This window comes from Geospiza fortis, unplaced genomic scaffold (assembly GCF_000277835.1).
Source record: "Geospiza fortis unplaced genomic scaffold, GeoFor_1.0 scaffold359, whole genome shotgun sequence".
NCBI lineage: Eukaryota > Metazoa > Chordata > Aves > Passeriformes > Thraupidae > Geospiza > Geospiza fortis.
The window spans coordinates 569,388-586,121 of record NW_005054519.1 but is presented as its reverse complement, the minus strand read 5'-3'; the positions used below and the strand labels follow the sequence as shown (position 1 = coordinate 586,121).

General features: G+C 40.4%; 1 protein-coding gene across 3 annotated transcripts in view; it reads left to right on the top strand.

The window, feature by feature from the left end:
* CDH8 (cadherin 8) overlaps nucleotides 1-16,734 on the top strand; it is a 162,314-nt gene that overhangs the window by 108,120 nt on the left and 37,460 nt on the right. The window lies entirely within an intron of this gene.

Here is a 16,734-nt window from a genome sequence, read left to right as displayed (position 1 = left end):
ATGGCTTATTTTTGCATTCCTAAAATAATTATTTGACATTTACATAAAACAAGGGCTTAATTTCATAGACTACTGTCTTTGCTTATTTAAGTGAAATTATTTTTAAGCTCTTCAAGCAGAAATTAAATTTGCTTATAGAACTGTCAAACAGGGGAAAATGGGCATTTTTAGATTTTTTTTTCCAAGACAGTAATAGACAAAATCTCTGTTTTAAAATAACAGAAATCTGTTGGAGGCAGACACAAGCAGCAAATGCAAATACAAAGTGTGTCATTACAATGCCTTCACTGACAGCCCTATTAATGGACTGCTGATCTCTCACAGGAAAATAAATATGTGGGAATTGTTCGGGCAGGAACATTTCCTTTTCCTGGGCTGGCTGCTTCCCAGGGCTTGTACAAAACTCTCCTCTCCATCTGCAGGGCAATGACCAGGCCATTTAACTGCCATTAAATTTGCTTACTACTCATAAGCCATCATACTGGATTTTTAGTTCTTTATTCCCAGCATGGTAGATCCTAGATCATAAGAATATGCCCTAATGTAGCCACACTTTCACAGATAAACACCAAATTTTGACAAACAATAATTCACTATTTCAGCTTTGTGATGGTAAGATACCTGCATCTAAATTTGTGCTCTAGGCTGATTTAATTTTTGGCAGTTTCCTGCTTGTCATCATGACTAAGTTATTTATTTGTATCGTCCCTTAGCCACTGTCTCAGGTAGGAGTTTTCCAAGGCAGGGTTGGTGTGGCTGAATGGAGCGTTCCTGCTTCTGCATTTTCACTGGAAATGGGGGTGAAGATCCTCAGGCTCAGACTGGCTGTTCTTTTAAAAAGTGCTCAGATTTAAAATGGGTGTGGATAATTTTAAACATTTTAAATTTTAATGCTCCAAAATATGAATTTAACCCTTTCATGTCTAGAAAAACAAGGAGGAGGAAAGTGTGAGCCAGTGGGGAATGTGATTCTTCTACATGTACTTGACAGGCAAAAGACCAGCTTGGGGCTGTTTTGTGGGATTTTTGTGGGGCTTTTCATTTGGTTGGGTTTTTATTTAGAAGAAAGACATTTTCTGTTCTCATTCATAGGCAAGTGTCTGGCCAGTACTTGTTCAGACAAAATTCATATTATTGGTGACAAATAGCACTACCGTTGTGTTCTGAGACTTGTGCAAAGTGAGACATTTTGGGTGGTGCTGTTCCCTCCTTTACTTTCCCACTGCTGACAGACTCTTTTGAAGGTGTTTCTAGTTTTCTGCAGCCTTTGTTTTCAGGGAGTTAAAGCGGCCAGACAGACTGAAGAACAGCTGCCTTGAGTGGCTCTCCCTCAGACCTTTGCCCAGGATTTTGTATTTCATTTACATTCTGGTTCCCAAAATGCATGGCCAGTGCACAGGGTTTGCCTCCTGCTAAAATCCCAGTAACCACAGTGCCTTCCTCTTGTGTTGAGGGACATACCTGGTGCAGGTAGCTTGGTTTGCAAGCTGCAGCTTGAGCTCTGGGTGGGAGCTCAGAGGGACAGGAGGATGTGACCTGTGACCCTTTGCATGCCAGCGGATCTGATGACCTGTGGCACAGCTGGGTGAGGGACACCCAGAGTCGGGGCAGGAGCTCAGGGCTCAGGAAGAGGAGCCAAAACTTCCCTGTGCTCAGGCTGTGAAGGGATAAAAGTCCAGGGATAGAAGTGGGGTCCCTCTTCAGAGGCACAGTCTCATGCTGTGGCTGTTTAACTGTGAATAAATGGCTTTATGGAACGAGAGATCTGAGACTCTGCTGAGGGAAACCTGGGCTGGAACCAGTGAGGAAATCTGCTCTGGCTCTGAGTGGGGTGTGGGGAATCAGGAGGGGCCCTGGAGATGCTGTTGGGTCCCAGCAGTGACAGTGCAGGGTGGTGGGGGTGTCCCTGACAGAGAGTCCCATGAATGGTCACACTGGGAGCTTCCCCTTAATAGTTGCATGCCCACAAAAATGAATTCTTTAATCTTTTTGTGGTTACTAGAGATTAAACCATGCAAAGAGCCATCTGTGGAAAAGATGAACTGAATGAGATTATCACAGTGCAGGTGATATTTAGGTGCTGATTTCAATATTTCAAGTTTACTTACACATCTGCTTTTAAACTCCTTCCGCAGCTTTGGTCCTCTCAACTGCTACCCTTAAATTTGTCTACTCCTAAATATCTTTTTGCACATCTTTCCTATTGTGTGATTTCTTACATCTCTTTCTTATGGGATCAAATTATTTTTTGCTTCTTTGTTGCTTAACTTTTTTCCTCTCTCGTCTCCTCTGTGCTGATGAATTCTGCCATATGGATTTTCAAGAGAAGATAATATTAGAAAGAGCATTGACATCTTTGAAAGATGCCTCTGAAGTGCAGGCTTAGGGTGTGCAGAAGAAATACACTCATGGCAAGGGCAAGACTCAAAGCTATTGAACCTGTGAATTGATTCTTAACTTTTCTTTCTACGTTGCCATTCACCAAGTTTACCCTGCTGAATGGAAAGGAGCAGGAATATCAAGGCGATGACAGGCTGAAGGAAGTAGGTCCACTGTAAAATGATTTCCTGAGAATGAACCTTTGTGCTCTGTGGATATAAAGGGTGAACATTGTCACTGATTCTGGACTTTAAACACTGACCTAATGAGATTTCTCATTAGTTTGTGGTGTAGCTGAGACTTACATGAGCTTAAAGTCATAGCCCAGGTTGGGAGGTTTATTTTAAATTTAAATGCTTGAGAGGGGTGAATGTAGACTTGCTCTGTAAGTCAGGGTTGATAGTGCTGCTCATGTGTTTGAGCTCTCTAGAGCTGTATCCTGAACAGGAAAGGAATCTGGGGGCATGTGCAAGGGTTTTTTGACAGCCTGAATTGCAGTGCAGTAAGAATGAATGATTAAATTACAGACGTCTCTTTTGGTGCATCTTTTTTGTGTGTACAAAGGCTCATCACATCTTTGGTTCTTTGCTACTTGCTTGAAATGAATTTTCTACCATTCAGTAAAATCTGGTGAAGTCAGGATCCTGACAGTCAGATGTGATCCCATTCTCCTGAACCCACAAATACATTTTTTTCTGTGTAGATTACAATTATAGCTATAACTCCTGCTCCCATTGACATGCTTGTGTTGCTGGCATTAACTGGCTGCCAATTTTGCTGGGCAGTGAAGCAGAGCAGGGTTCAGGCTGGGCTTAACCTCCTCAGTATTCTCCCAGTTTCTTGCACAGGTTTTTGCAGCACTTACCACGTTACGTGTTGTCAATGCTAGTCAGAGGAAAAGAAAATCAAATAGCCATGATTTATTTATTAGACCATTTTTCCTACAGATTCTGAATGGAGCTCAGAATCACTGATCATTCAAGAGATCAGATTGCCAGACATGGATAAGGCATGTAATAATTAAATTCTGTCCTCTTCCTGCCTCCAGCTCCATGGATTTCCATTTCCATTTTTTAATGGCTGGAACAGCCACCTTGCAGATACTTCCTAGCACACTCACAGTGTGGGCCATTAATAATATTAGGGAAATGCCCTTCATTGCTGGTTAATTGATATAACAACAGCAGTAATAAATGGAGGACTAGTGTAGTTTGAAACCAAAACAAAGACTTATGTAAGAGAAGCTGGTTTAACTTAGCCTAGAAAGAAATTTATTAGCAACAGAATTTGACTGCACAACATTCCTCTGATTTAAATATGAATATCCTGATATTTGCATATCCATCCCTCCAAAACCGAAGCTGAGATCTGCTTGAGATAAAGGATTCTAGTGAATTCTTTGGAAACAAAATATACTGCAATGCCTTCATTATTAGCAATGCTTATCTGAAATTCTCTTTTTAAAAGTGAGGTAATCTTTTTCCCCAGAATATGTGTATTACGTAGTTTAGCTGCCTTGAATGATACCATAGATTTCAACAAGTAAAGACTTCTAAATATATTCCACTTGGCCAGCTGAGATTTATGACAAACACATCAATAAATAACAGAAAGCCTGGCTCATTATCTCTAAAGACAGCGAAATGATGATCCCTTTAAATTCCCCAAGCTGCCTTTCACTCCATGTAGCACTGAGTGGACTACTCAAGGTTTATATTTTCCTCTGAGCTGTGTTATGATTATTTGCAGCATTGGATTCTTCTCCCTCTTAGGCTGGATATTAGCAAGGAATTGTTCCCTGGCAGGGTGGGCAGGCCCTGGCACAGGGTGCCCAGAGCAGCTGGGGCTGCCCCTGGATCCCTGGCAGTGCCCAAGGCCAGGTTGGACACTGGGGCTGGGAGCACCTGGGACAGTGGGAGGTGTCCCTGCCATGGCAGGGGGTGGAAGAAAATTATTTTTAGGTCCTTCCAACCCAAACCACTGTGGGATCCTGTGATCCTGACACTCTGCACTTCACACCCACAGACACACAACAGAGAAGTCCACTAGGGAATCCCAAAACAGGGACAGGATAATTCTTGTAGCCTGGAGCTGTCCTTTCAGCCAAGGTTTAAATCTCTGAATGAAGGGTTTAATGGAATTTCTGCTGTCCCTATTCTACAGGCACTGCAGTCACAGAGGTGTTATTTTCAGTAGGATTGACTGCTTGATCAAAGGGTTCTTGGCACTCAGCCCCATGTGCCAAGCAAGCATCACTCCCATGGCAGTCTCAGCCCCCTGCCCAAGGGCTGGGCAAAGCACCAGAGCTGCCACAACAAGTAGAAATTCTCCTGAATATTTATTCAAAGCAAGAGGTGAAAATCTAGACAAGATCTTGAAATGTAAATGGTGATTTGACCACAATAAATACTTTCCAGGCCCAGAGCAGAGGCATCTCAAGGACAAAGCCGTGGGCTCTGACACAGGTAATTACCCACACCAACAGCATTCTTTGGAAATGAAGAAGTATGAGGCAATTTTGTCACCTAATGGGAAAGGGCATAAAGCCAGAAAGGCTCTATATGGTTTACTAAGAACATAAATAGAGTAATTGAATCATCACCCAGCACAGGCACTGCTAAAGTTATCTATAGTGTGTATTCCTTTAAAAAATGCAAGGACACTAATTAAAAAGGAAGAGAGACATATTTCTTCAGAACAAGCCTTCAGCTACAATGTACTTTTTAATGCCACGAACACCTTTGCTTTCATTATGCTTTCATTTATTTAATTTTATTTAGCCTTTTATGGTAAAAAGAACTGTAGGCATTATTAGCAATAATTCTAACATTTTAGAGAGTTGCTTTGGTACATCATATAATTATCTCTAACTTAGGGCTGAGTAAATTTCAGTAAGTTTGAGAAAGAGAAGGAAATAAGCCTTTATGGAGGTTTAAACAAGAGAAGCTCAGGAATATTAACCTTTTCTGCTTGACCCTTTTTGCTCTGGTTTAGTGGAAATCAAACTATATAATCCATCCTTTTTACACTAAACCACAGAATTTGCTAAGGTGTTTTTTATCCTTTTGCACATAACTAGAAGGTTACACAGAGCTCCTCAGATCCTAAGGGGTCACAGAAGGTTTGCCATTGGGCAGGGGAGGGCTGGTGCATCTTGTCAAGGCAGTTTGCAGCTCTCAGCTGTGAAGGTGTGCTCAAACATAGCACAGATTTTCCCATTCGTGTTTCACACAGCTCAAGAGTAGCAGGAGAAGTGATCCACATGGATAATAGCATGGGAGGGGCCTTATTATGAGGAAATGCAAATGGGAAAGGAGTGTGCTTGTGAAAAAATCTCTGTGTGAAGAGGCCTCAGTAGTTCAGGAGCCAGCACTAAAATTCAGGTACTGGGTGCTGAGTAGAAGCTGGAGACCTCTGATTCCAGAGGGAGGCATGGAAGGCAGCTGTGAATAAAGCATCTGAGTAATTAAGTTAAAAAAATTTAAAAAAACACCAAAAAAGGTCAAACTAAGTAGTGAACGTTATTATGACAAGGAAAAGGAGAGAGATTTGCAGTAACAGTCTAAATTATACTTCTGTTTTCTGGGCATTATAAATCCAGGCTGGGCAACTGGGTTCTAGATTGGCAGATATCATTTTGTAAAATGGTACAGGAGTTGGAACACTGTTCAAAGCTTAAAACACAAAAGGCTGGGGCATTGAGTGGTGATTTAAAACGAAATAAGGTTTCCTGGGGCACAAAGCAGGGAAGGATTCAAGTAAGGAATACAAGCAGAAATGTACATAACTAATTAGTGCACAGAATATTTATTAATTACTTTGAGGAAATTTAGAGGCTTAGCATATAGATATATAGCTGATCTATAGATATATAGCTGATCTATAGATATATAGCTGATCTATAGATATATGTTATGTTAACCAAGTGCATCTTTACCCTGACCAGCTACCAACTGGCCATCCTCACTTGAACATTTGAATTAGACGTTCCAAAGGAAATAAGATTAATTTTAGAAACACTGTATGGAATTCACCTCATCTGAGAACCTGAGTTCATCAGTTCTGAGCAGATTGGGACTATCTGAAATCTCCACTGGTTTTTCTGGATGAGGGCAGGTCAGAGGAGGAGTTTGTAACTCAGTATAATTTCAGTCAATCTTCTTGAGGCACATTTCTGTCTGGAATAAAGTCTGAGCAGCATGCTCTGAGCTTCTGGCAAAGGTGCAGGGCAGGGAAGAATGGAACTATTTTGTCTCTGAAAAACAAAGCAGATGGTATTTTTAAAGGTGCATTCTGATATGCTGGAGAGGTCTTTTTTGCTTTTTGCTGAAGATATGCAAGTTAGAAGGTTTGATGCTGAACTCCTAGAACCTGATTCATATCCAAGATATCCAGCAATATTTTATCTGTGAAGGAAACATAAGATTAATTAAATGGTACTGTTAAGAAAATCAGTCTCAGAAAGCAATATGAGCTCTAAAAGTAATGACAATTAAATGCTTCTATAATAAATTCTGCTTTAATAAAAATCTTTATTAAAGCATTTTGATGTTTTGTCTATGAGTAAGGGAGGGATTTCATTCGAGCTATAAATTATTTTACTTCAATCATGAAATCATTTCAAATAAAAAGCCCCAAATATTCCAGACAACTCATCCTCAATCAGGCTGCTTATTGTTATTATTATTGCTGCTAGTCATTAGAAAATGTCATAGCTAATTATAATTGACAATAAGACCTTGCATATCTAAGTCAATATTTTTATAAGATTTTAATATGCATGAGGTATTAGCGTATTAATAATATAATTGCTCTAAAGTGTGGGACAGATTCCTGACTGTTTTATGGCAGCACAACTCCCTTGGCTAAGCTGGAATTGAGAAACACAGCAGCAAATCATGTCCTGGTACATTTGTTGTGTCTTACATTTTTTTCAGTCAATTTCTTTTCCTGCCTGTCTACTGCCTTATTTTTAAGTCAAATTCTTTTCTGTCATTCAAGGACACCATATTATTTTCTAGAATTTTTTTTTCCTCATTGTTATATTTAGAAATTAAAACCTGTTCGTACCTCACAACAATTTAAGGCATTATAGTGCCTCAGAAAATCTGGAATCCTAATTAGGCTTGTGGTGCTTTGATCCACAAAAGTACAGATCCAGTGGCATTTCATCACACTGTTATTATCCTAGAGTGTATAATGAAAGTATCAGAAAGATGGTTCTGAGATTCTTTGTTTTCCTAACTTTTTTCCTTCCTAGTGGTTCTTGCCACAAGGAAATGGAAAACCTTCACTCAAAATCTTTTAGCAGCATCTTGCTGAAATGCTGGGTCTGCAGAGCATTCTTCCTTCCTGGAGATTCTTCCAGAGATCACAAATGTTGTTTTTCTATTGCTCAGTCTTGAATTAGGTATTATTTTTCCATTTGCTTCATGTTTGTTTGTTTGTTTGTTTGTTTGATTTGCATTTGCCTTTTGCACAAAAATCTAACTGTAAAATTTCAAATATTTCTAGGTTGCCATTTCTTGTAGTTGTTAATAAGTGCACTGCTAGTAAGTGCTAAAACTTTAGCTGTATTTTTAACTTTGCACTTGTAATGATTCCCCACTTCAGTACATAGCACAGCTAATTTACTGAGTGTGACATAACTGCAAACTTCCTCCTGACTTGTGTCCTTGTTAGAGATAAATAAGGCTCAATTAGACAGTGCTTTATCACAAATACAGGTTGTTTTCTCCCAGAAGTTGTTTCAGTTTGGTCTCTGCATAGATGTGTGGGTGGAAGGATATCAGCAGTGCTGTTTTTTTTATTGTTTTCCCTTAAGGATTTACTTAGGATCATTGAACAATCTGGAATTGCTTCATTGTCATAAACCTGATATGACTTCAGCAGCTTCCAATACAGCCCTCTCAAACAGCTCTACTAATACTTTATTTTGAATTATGTATTTGTTTACTCATATTGATGTGTCACATATATCTTTATTATGTGTCACTGTGAATATAAACCTCACTGTGGTCAGAATTAGATATGCAGAGCAGCCTCTAAGAACATGCTGTTTGCATCCAGAGCGTCTGCCAAGAGACAAGGACCCATAATTCTTACTCAAATATTGCAAAGATGTTACAATTTCTAATTAGGATACTTATTCCAACTCTTTCCAAGCCTCATCCCATCCATTTGTTCCCATTGTTTTCATAGCCCACTTTTCTCTCCTCCTGCATATTCCATGCATTCACAGAATCCCAGGATCACTGAGGTTGGAAAATCCCTCCCAGCCCATGGAGTCCCAGCTGTGCCCGACGCCCACCTTGTCCCCAGCCCAGAGCCCTGAGTGCCACCTCCAGCCCTTCCTGGGACACCTCCAGGCATGGGCACTCCAGAGCTCTCTGGGCAGCCCCTGCCAAGGCCTGAGCAGCCTTTCCATGGGGAAATAGCCTCCTTTTCTCCAGGCTGAGCCCCTTCCCAGCTCCCTCAGCCCCTGCTGGGGCTCCAGCCCCTTGCCCAGCTCCGTTCCCTGCCCTGGACACGCTCCAGCCCCTGCAGGGCTCTGGTGGCCATGACAGGCCCAGCAGAGGCCGCAGCCCTCGAGGTCCCTCAGCAGGGCCAGCCCAGGGGCCGGGCCCTGCCCTGGGCCTGCTGCCACCCCAGGGCTGGCACAGCCCAGGTGCCACTGGCCTCTGGCACTGCTGGCTTTGTGCCCGGCCCTGTCACCAGCACCCCCAGGGCCTTTGCCACCAGCAGCTTTCCAGCCCCTCTTTGCCAGCCCCGCTCCATGATGTTGGGGTGAGCCCAGGGCAGGACCTGGCACTTGGCCCTGCTGTCCCTCAGCCCATGGATCCAGCCTGGCCAGATCCCTCTGCAGAGCCTTCCGGCCCTCCAGCAGATCCACACTCCCACCCAACCTGATGTTATCTGCAAACTGCCTGAGGGTGTCCTCAATCCCTCGTGCAGATAATCCATAAAGACCCTGAACAGGACTGGGCCCAACACTGAGCCCTGGGGGACACCCCTGGTGCCTGGCACCCGCTGGATGTGGCACCATTCCCCATTTATTGGTCAGGCCATCAGCCAGTTTCTCATCCAGAGAAGGTGCACCTGTCCATGCCATGGGCTGCAGCATCTCCAGGAGAATGCCATGGCAGCCTCCAAATCCCTCTCTCATGCAATAGGAGTGTTCCATGTAATGAGCACTCCTAGTATCCAGTACATGGAGCATCTCCTGTCTTTTCTAGCATTTGCTCTTTGGAGCCCAATGCTGCTGAATAGGAAGCAGTGACACCAAGGTGGAGTTTTCAAAACGTACAAGTTGGGATTAAAGACAAACCACCATTCAGAGTCATTTGGAATAACCAGAAAGCCTTGAGTTTTGGGGTTGCTGAGTTTTTGGAAGGATGGCGCGAGGGATGGTGTGGCCGCGTTTCTCTTCACAGAGAAAAGCAAGGCACAACTTCCCAAGGATATTTTCTGAGAATCACAGTGAGGAACCTCAGAGAAAGAAAAAACAATTCTTATCTCAATTGCTGCTCCTGTGTTTGTGCACAAATGGAGTGCATTGTGGAAGATTGTTTACCTGAAGGGAATTGATAATTGGATTGTGGTGTGAGTGTTTTGATTCATTGACCAATTGAATCCACTTGTGTATGTCAGGACTGTTGGCCGACAGTCACAAGATTTGGTTGAGTTGAGTGCTTGTGCAGTTTCAGTTTACATGTAGTGTAATATAGTATAAAATAATATAGTATAAACTAATTGATTAGCCTTCTGATATCAATGGAGTCAGATGCATCATTTCTCCTGCATGTCAGAGGACACCTGCTTTACAACAGGGTGGGGGCTGTCTTTGCTTCCCAATCCCCTCCAGCCCCAAGGTGGATATGAATTTCTTTCAGAATCCTCTGCTTCCTCCACGACAAACTTAGAGCTCGCTCAGTGTGGCCCATGTTCTCATTCTCATTGCAGCAGAGGATAACTTCTCCTCTCTTATCATGCTCAGCTAAATCTAAATAGAACAGAATCTTTTGATTTTTCCCTTATAGCCAGGGTTGTGGTAGAAGAGGCCCTTTTCACACTTGTGAACTACATTTGAGGGAATGTTTTGCTTTTCTGATCTAGTCTCTCTTTTCCAAGCCCTTTTGATCTGTCTGTGCACTGAGACAAGGCAATATCATGCAAATACACCAAGTGAAATAAGATACTTCTGCAGAAAATTACAAACCCTTCCCGGTTTTGCAAATGGATCTTACAATTCACAGAGTATCAGAGGTAATTACAGAGTAACTATTTGTAAAGCTGCTGAATAACTGCACTTCATGGCATGAAAAATAGCAGAGAGGTTGCATTGGAATGTCAAATTACATCCTGACCTCAGATAAGCAAAATGAGGGCTAACTGATTCTATCAGTATGCATTATACCTGTAAAAAAGGAATAGGCTCCCTTTTTAAAGTTTATTATCAAGTTTTATAAATCAGTGTTGATTCTTTGAAGTTAACAAAGTACCCGGTTGAAATCCTTGGTTTAATTTAAAATATATTTTTATTTGGAGTTCTAAATTATTTCAAATGTAGTAAATAATTCAGTATTACTACTTACAGTGGCAAGCAAAGAGCTGAGTGCAGGGCTAGGTGGAATATCACTAATAAAAAAAAATTGGTCTTTTTGGAGGCATGTCTCCATTTTCTGCATAATTTAGGTAATTGATTCAGGACCTGATTGGTGCTGGGTTATATGAAATAATTTTAGTGTCTTATGTGCACTTATGTACCAAAAAATATCCCACAGAAAAAGAACGTGAGTGAAAACAGGACCTGAAGGATATGGTGTATTTAATTAGCACTTTCTGGCGTGGTGTGTGCATGTATCAAAGAAATATTAATCTTTATTTTTTGTTTTGATATTATCAGCAACCTGAAAGTAAAATCAGTCCTTTAGTCCCAAGTGATACATCTCATATATTGAATAAAGATAGGTAGGTGAGTGTGGCCTTCCTGAGTCACCTCTTTACAGATGGAGTTGCTGAGCTTTGGGAACCTCTTAACTCCAAATTCAGGTTTGAAGAGGTGGATGATATTGAGCCATTTCTTGGTTAAACTTGTGACAATATCTTGGTGAACAAATAGAGTGTGACAGAGCTTTGCTCTTGCCTCATTCATCCTTCTGGAGCCCACAACAAAATACACCCAGGGAGCTGGAGAAAGGAGACAAAACTTCTCAACTCTGTTATTATTTTTCTCCCAAAGAATGACTGAAGGAACAAACCTGAGAAATATGTTCCACATCCTTTCCTTTCCGCGCCCCTCCCACACACATGTACACACAGACACTCGCCACAATCTGTGCTGCTCTGGCGAGTTCCATGTGCTAAAGAAATACAAATTGAATAATAATTAGGAGGTTGCGTTTGTTTCTTGTCTTAGCACCTCATACAGGAACCTTCCCGCTGATATGCACTGATATGTTTATACTGCTATTTCAATAATCCATGACTTCTCATCCTCTAAAAAGACAATAATTTCAATGGGGAATCGAAATCTTCCTGGTGAACAGTTCTGTCTGGGTTTTTAGTTTGTTGTTTGAATTTTGTCCTAGCTCAGAAATAGCTTGTGTTCTGGTATTTTTAAGAGAAATGCTGGCAATTACTGCTGTCTTCCTGACAATTTTGGAGTGGGTTTCAGGCACTCAGCCTCTCTTGAATCAGATCATTACCCAATGCTGCAGACAAATGAGCCCAGTATTTGCTGCACTATGTGATTTCTAGAGTTAAGTTGCAACATAAATAAAACCTCAGTTTCACAATAGCATCTGTGTATCTAAGGATTCTTTAAGTCAGATTTGTCAGTTTTATATGACAGAAAGATTGTTATAAGCTTACACTTCTAGAAGTAAAGGATTGCCTAAAAAAAGCAACAACATAAACTCTAACAGGAGAAATAAACTTGTCTTGTGGATTATCTTAATAAAGTCATCAGATAAAACTTTGATAAAGTCATGGGAAATGGATCTGTTAAAATACAATGTAATAAGTTTGAAACATAAGGAATGTAAACCAAGTGCTGTTGTTTTTATTAAGTCAGCGATTTCAGATTTTGTTTTGATTTCTTTGTTAGAACTAGAACTGTCTTATTTAAAATATTATTATTGTAGAAATTTCATTGAATCAGAGAAGCATGAAATAACCATTTTCAAACCATGTGGTGGTGGTGATGATGATGATGATGATAATAATAATAATAATAATAATATTACAACCATAATAATAATAGTAATAATAAATGAGTGATTTTCTAGGAATCTACTTTCTATTCAGGTAAATTTTAGGTAAAATGCAAGACAGCTAATGATTTTTTTAATAGAGAATGTTGAAGTGATTTTGTGATATTTAATCATTTTCCTAAAGGAAAACTGAACTAAACTGGATTCCTTTGGGTTAAAAAAATTATAAATTTAATTTTGGGCCACAATAATTCTCTTTATCTCAAAAAGCATTTTATCAGTCAAGGGAAGACAGGGCAAAGTGTTTTAAGCAAGTTTATGAAGTCTTTTTTTATGGGAGTTGAAAAGCTGTATTTTATTTTGTTAGTTGTGGTACAAGACCAAGAATTATATTTATGAGCTCTAGTTACTCCTTGAAACTCTTGCTTTTTTTTACTTCTTTTGTTACTAACTTTGCAGTAACAATGTTGACAACACTCAGTGCTTTGTAACTCAAATTTCCTACAATACAGGCACATCTCAGGTATGTAGGATTTTTTCCAGGAAGGACAAAAAGTGTTGATCCCAATAACAAGTGGTAAAAAATGGGGCTGTAGCCTCCGAAAGTTCAGGTTTGGAGACACTAAGCTGCTTGATAGTGTTTGTTTGCTTTTTTTTGTTTGTTTGCTTTAATTTGACTTTGGTTATTTGATCTGCCTCATCATTTTGGTATCAAACTCTACAGCATTTTTAAACCCTGAGCTGGTTTCAGTGGGTTACTCAGAGGAGTTACCAGCAAGTTGGATATTTCAAGCACTGAATGTTCTGGTAGAGTCTTGTGAACTGGGGTGAAAACAGAAGAGATTTTTAGGTCTTTATAACCCTTGGAAACCTTTCAATATGCATTTCTAAACGCAGATGGATTGTCCATAATTTTTGGAAGTTTATTTATCAACCCAAACGAAGTTCCAGTAGTTATTTTTGCATTGAGTCTTCCTTTCCTTGGATCTGTCTAGTGTGCTCTGTGCTCATCTAGACACAGAGTGATGTCCTCAGATTACTAAATCCTTCTGGGCAGCCCTAGCTTGAAAAGACTTTTATTTAATTAGTCTAGTGGAAATTTTGTCAATATTTTTCAATCTTGCATCTCAAAGCGTTAAATTTTCAAACAAAGCTGGTGTTTCTCAAATGACAGCCCTAATGATACTTTTATATTGCAAAATTCAAGGTAGGTCTTTTCAAACTGTGCATCACAATAAATACAGGTGACAAAGCTTTAAAAATTCTGGTTAGTTCCTTAGAGAGTCTCTAACTTTACTCTTTTTTTTTTTTTAATGGTTTTGCATAAAATAACAGATTGGAAGTTAAACAGTCAGTCTAGCTGTCCACCTGGTGCATGCAAGAAGATTCAGTCTCCCTTAAATCTACTGACTGAGGGGTTTATTGGGCAAAAACCCAAACTAAACAAAAGCCCACGCAGCAATTAAACTCAGTTTTGTTCCTAGCTTAGAAAGAACTGACTGTCCATTCATACAAATGAGGAAAAGTTCTGAACGTTGAATACTAACGAGTGAGACACCCAAGGGCCTGAAGGGCAGTGACCATGCAGATGGGGCAGGTTGTGACCAGCCTGGATCCATTCCAATCCCTTCCTACTCCCAGTTCAAGCATTTGGGGCATTGCCAGCAGGTCTGGGTTTAAGCTTGGACATTCTCTGTGAGTGTTTCAGCACCGAGAGTCTGCAGACATGAAACGTATGGAGATGAACAGATGGAACTGTTCCATCCTGATGGTGTTTTCAACCTGGGTTTGCTTAGAGAGGACTCACTAATGTGTCTGAATAGGTGTGCTCAGGGTGGAGGAAAACACAGCACAAAGTGGAATTTCCCTGGTGTTGGGGAAGATGAAACAGGAAAGCCTTGTAAATATGATTGCCTGGCAAAAGATTTTGAAAATATGGAAACTATAAGTGAGATTGAAATGAAAGCAAGCTTTGAGATCCCTCAGTTACTGAACAACTGGAAAACAATGGTGTGGCTGACTGAAGGTGATCCCCTTTTGATGGAACAACACCCTCTGCTTGCAGACAGCTCCAAGGGTCAGAGCAGACCCTACAGCTTGTCAGAAGGGGCCCAAAGAGGAGTTTTTAGGGTTTAAAATGTAACACAGTGTGGTAATGTAATGATTCTTATAGGCTGTATGTAAATGCTGTAGGATTTGTATATTGTGCTAGATTGGTTGGTGAGAATTAGAATATTCAACACAGGAGAAGATTTATTGTATTGTAACAGGAACCTCACTCTCTTTTTCTCTTATGCTCTTATCCTCTCATCTGCTCTCTCTCATCCTCTTTCCCACTCTCTTCACTTCTCTCAGGCCTGCTCTGACCTGTGGCTGGCAGCTCCCAGCAGGGCCCTGCACCCAGGCCCTTTGCAATAAACCCCAAGTTCCACGACCTGGCTCCAGAGATCCCTTGTGTCCGTCTGTCCCAACTGTCCTACCCCCATCACTCCTACACCCTGGGAAGTTTGCAGACCCTACAGCTTGGCAGAAGGGGTCCAAAGAGGCGTTTTTAGGGTTTAAAAATGTAACACAGTGTGGTAATGTAATGATTCTTGTAGGCTGTATGGAAATACTGTAGGATTTGTATATTGTGCTAGATTGGTTGGTGAGAATTAGAATATTCAACACAGGAGAAGATTTATTGTATTGTAACAGGAACCTCACTCTCTTTTTCTCTTATGCTCTTATCCTCTCATCTGCTCTCTCTCATCCTCTTTCCCACTCTCTTCACTTCTCTCAGGCCTGCTCTGACCTGTGGCTGGCAGCTCCCAGCAGGGCCCTGCACCCAGGCCCTTTGCAATAAACCCCAAGTTCCACGACCTGGCTCCAGAGATCCCTTGTGTCCGTCTGTCCCAACTGTCCTACCCCCATCACTCCTACACCCTGGGAAGTTTGGGATGGCAAAATAGTGCAGTGTATTCAGGGTGATGGGGAGTACAAACTGTAGATACATCTTCCTCTCCATCTCTCTCTCTTTCTCAACAACAAATTTGTCTACAGTCACAGGAACCCTAAAAGGCAGTGGATATCCCCTTGTTTGGAGATTTCCAAACCAGCTGGGTCTCTCTTGTGTTTAGTAAATTAATTTTTTAAATGAATTCTCATCAAATTTCTAATTATAATATCTTTAAATTTAATGTTTGTATTTCTGATGAAAGACAAACATTTTGGGGGCAGTCACAAGGGACATGAATAATTTCTTTAGAAGCTTATCTAATTAATTACATTTCTCTGTAATGTCTTTAAAATTTGAACTGCCATCATTTCATTAATTTAGATAAAAGTAAATCTTTAGTGTTTAAATATGACACTAGTGCTGAGAATTCTGATAAGCTTGAGATTCATTGTCTGTATTTTTATTAAGTGAAGATAAAAAAAGTGTTTAAAATGTTTGGAATATGATTTGCATATTAGGTTTTATTTGGTTTCAAATATATCATTATTTCATTCCCCTCACCTGTTAGTAAGTAAGATCATAAGATGCAAAGTAATATAAATACTGCTCATATAGTATTTTGGTGGGTATTTTCTTTTCTTCTTTAATATTCTTTCAATATTAAAACTTTCGGCTCCTTAAGATGGAAAACGTTGAAATCCTGATGTGTGGTAATCTTCCATGTCCTATCCAGGAAGAATTTTGATATTTCAGACAATCCCAGAGATAGAAAGTCTTTTATAGCACTGGTATATTTGAGTTTGCATTTTTAAAATTGTTATTTTTATGCCATTTCAATGTCAGTAGAGCAATTGAAATTTGCACATTTAGATATATGGCTGGAGCCTCCCATCTTGTGGATGTCTTTAGCACACGAGGAGGAAACAGGGTTGTAAGATATCAGGTTTGATTAGGTCACAACAGAATTAATCCCGATGGAAACCACAAAACCCACAGTGTATATGGTGATTCTGCCTTTATTAATCTCTGTCACTTGTAGAGCTGCCACCAGTTGGTCCCTGAGCACTGGTGGGGCCTGATCTTCTTGTACTTTGTAGTCATTTGTACTGAGAAGTGCACTGAATATTGAGATTTGTCATTGCTGATGATACAAATGAGGTAGAATATCATGGTTGGAAAATAATATTCACCAGGACATGGACT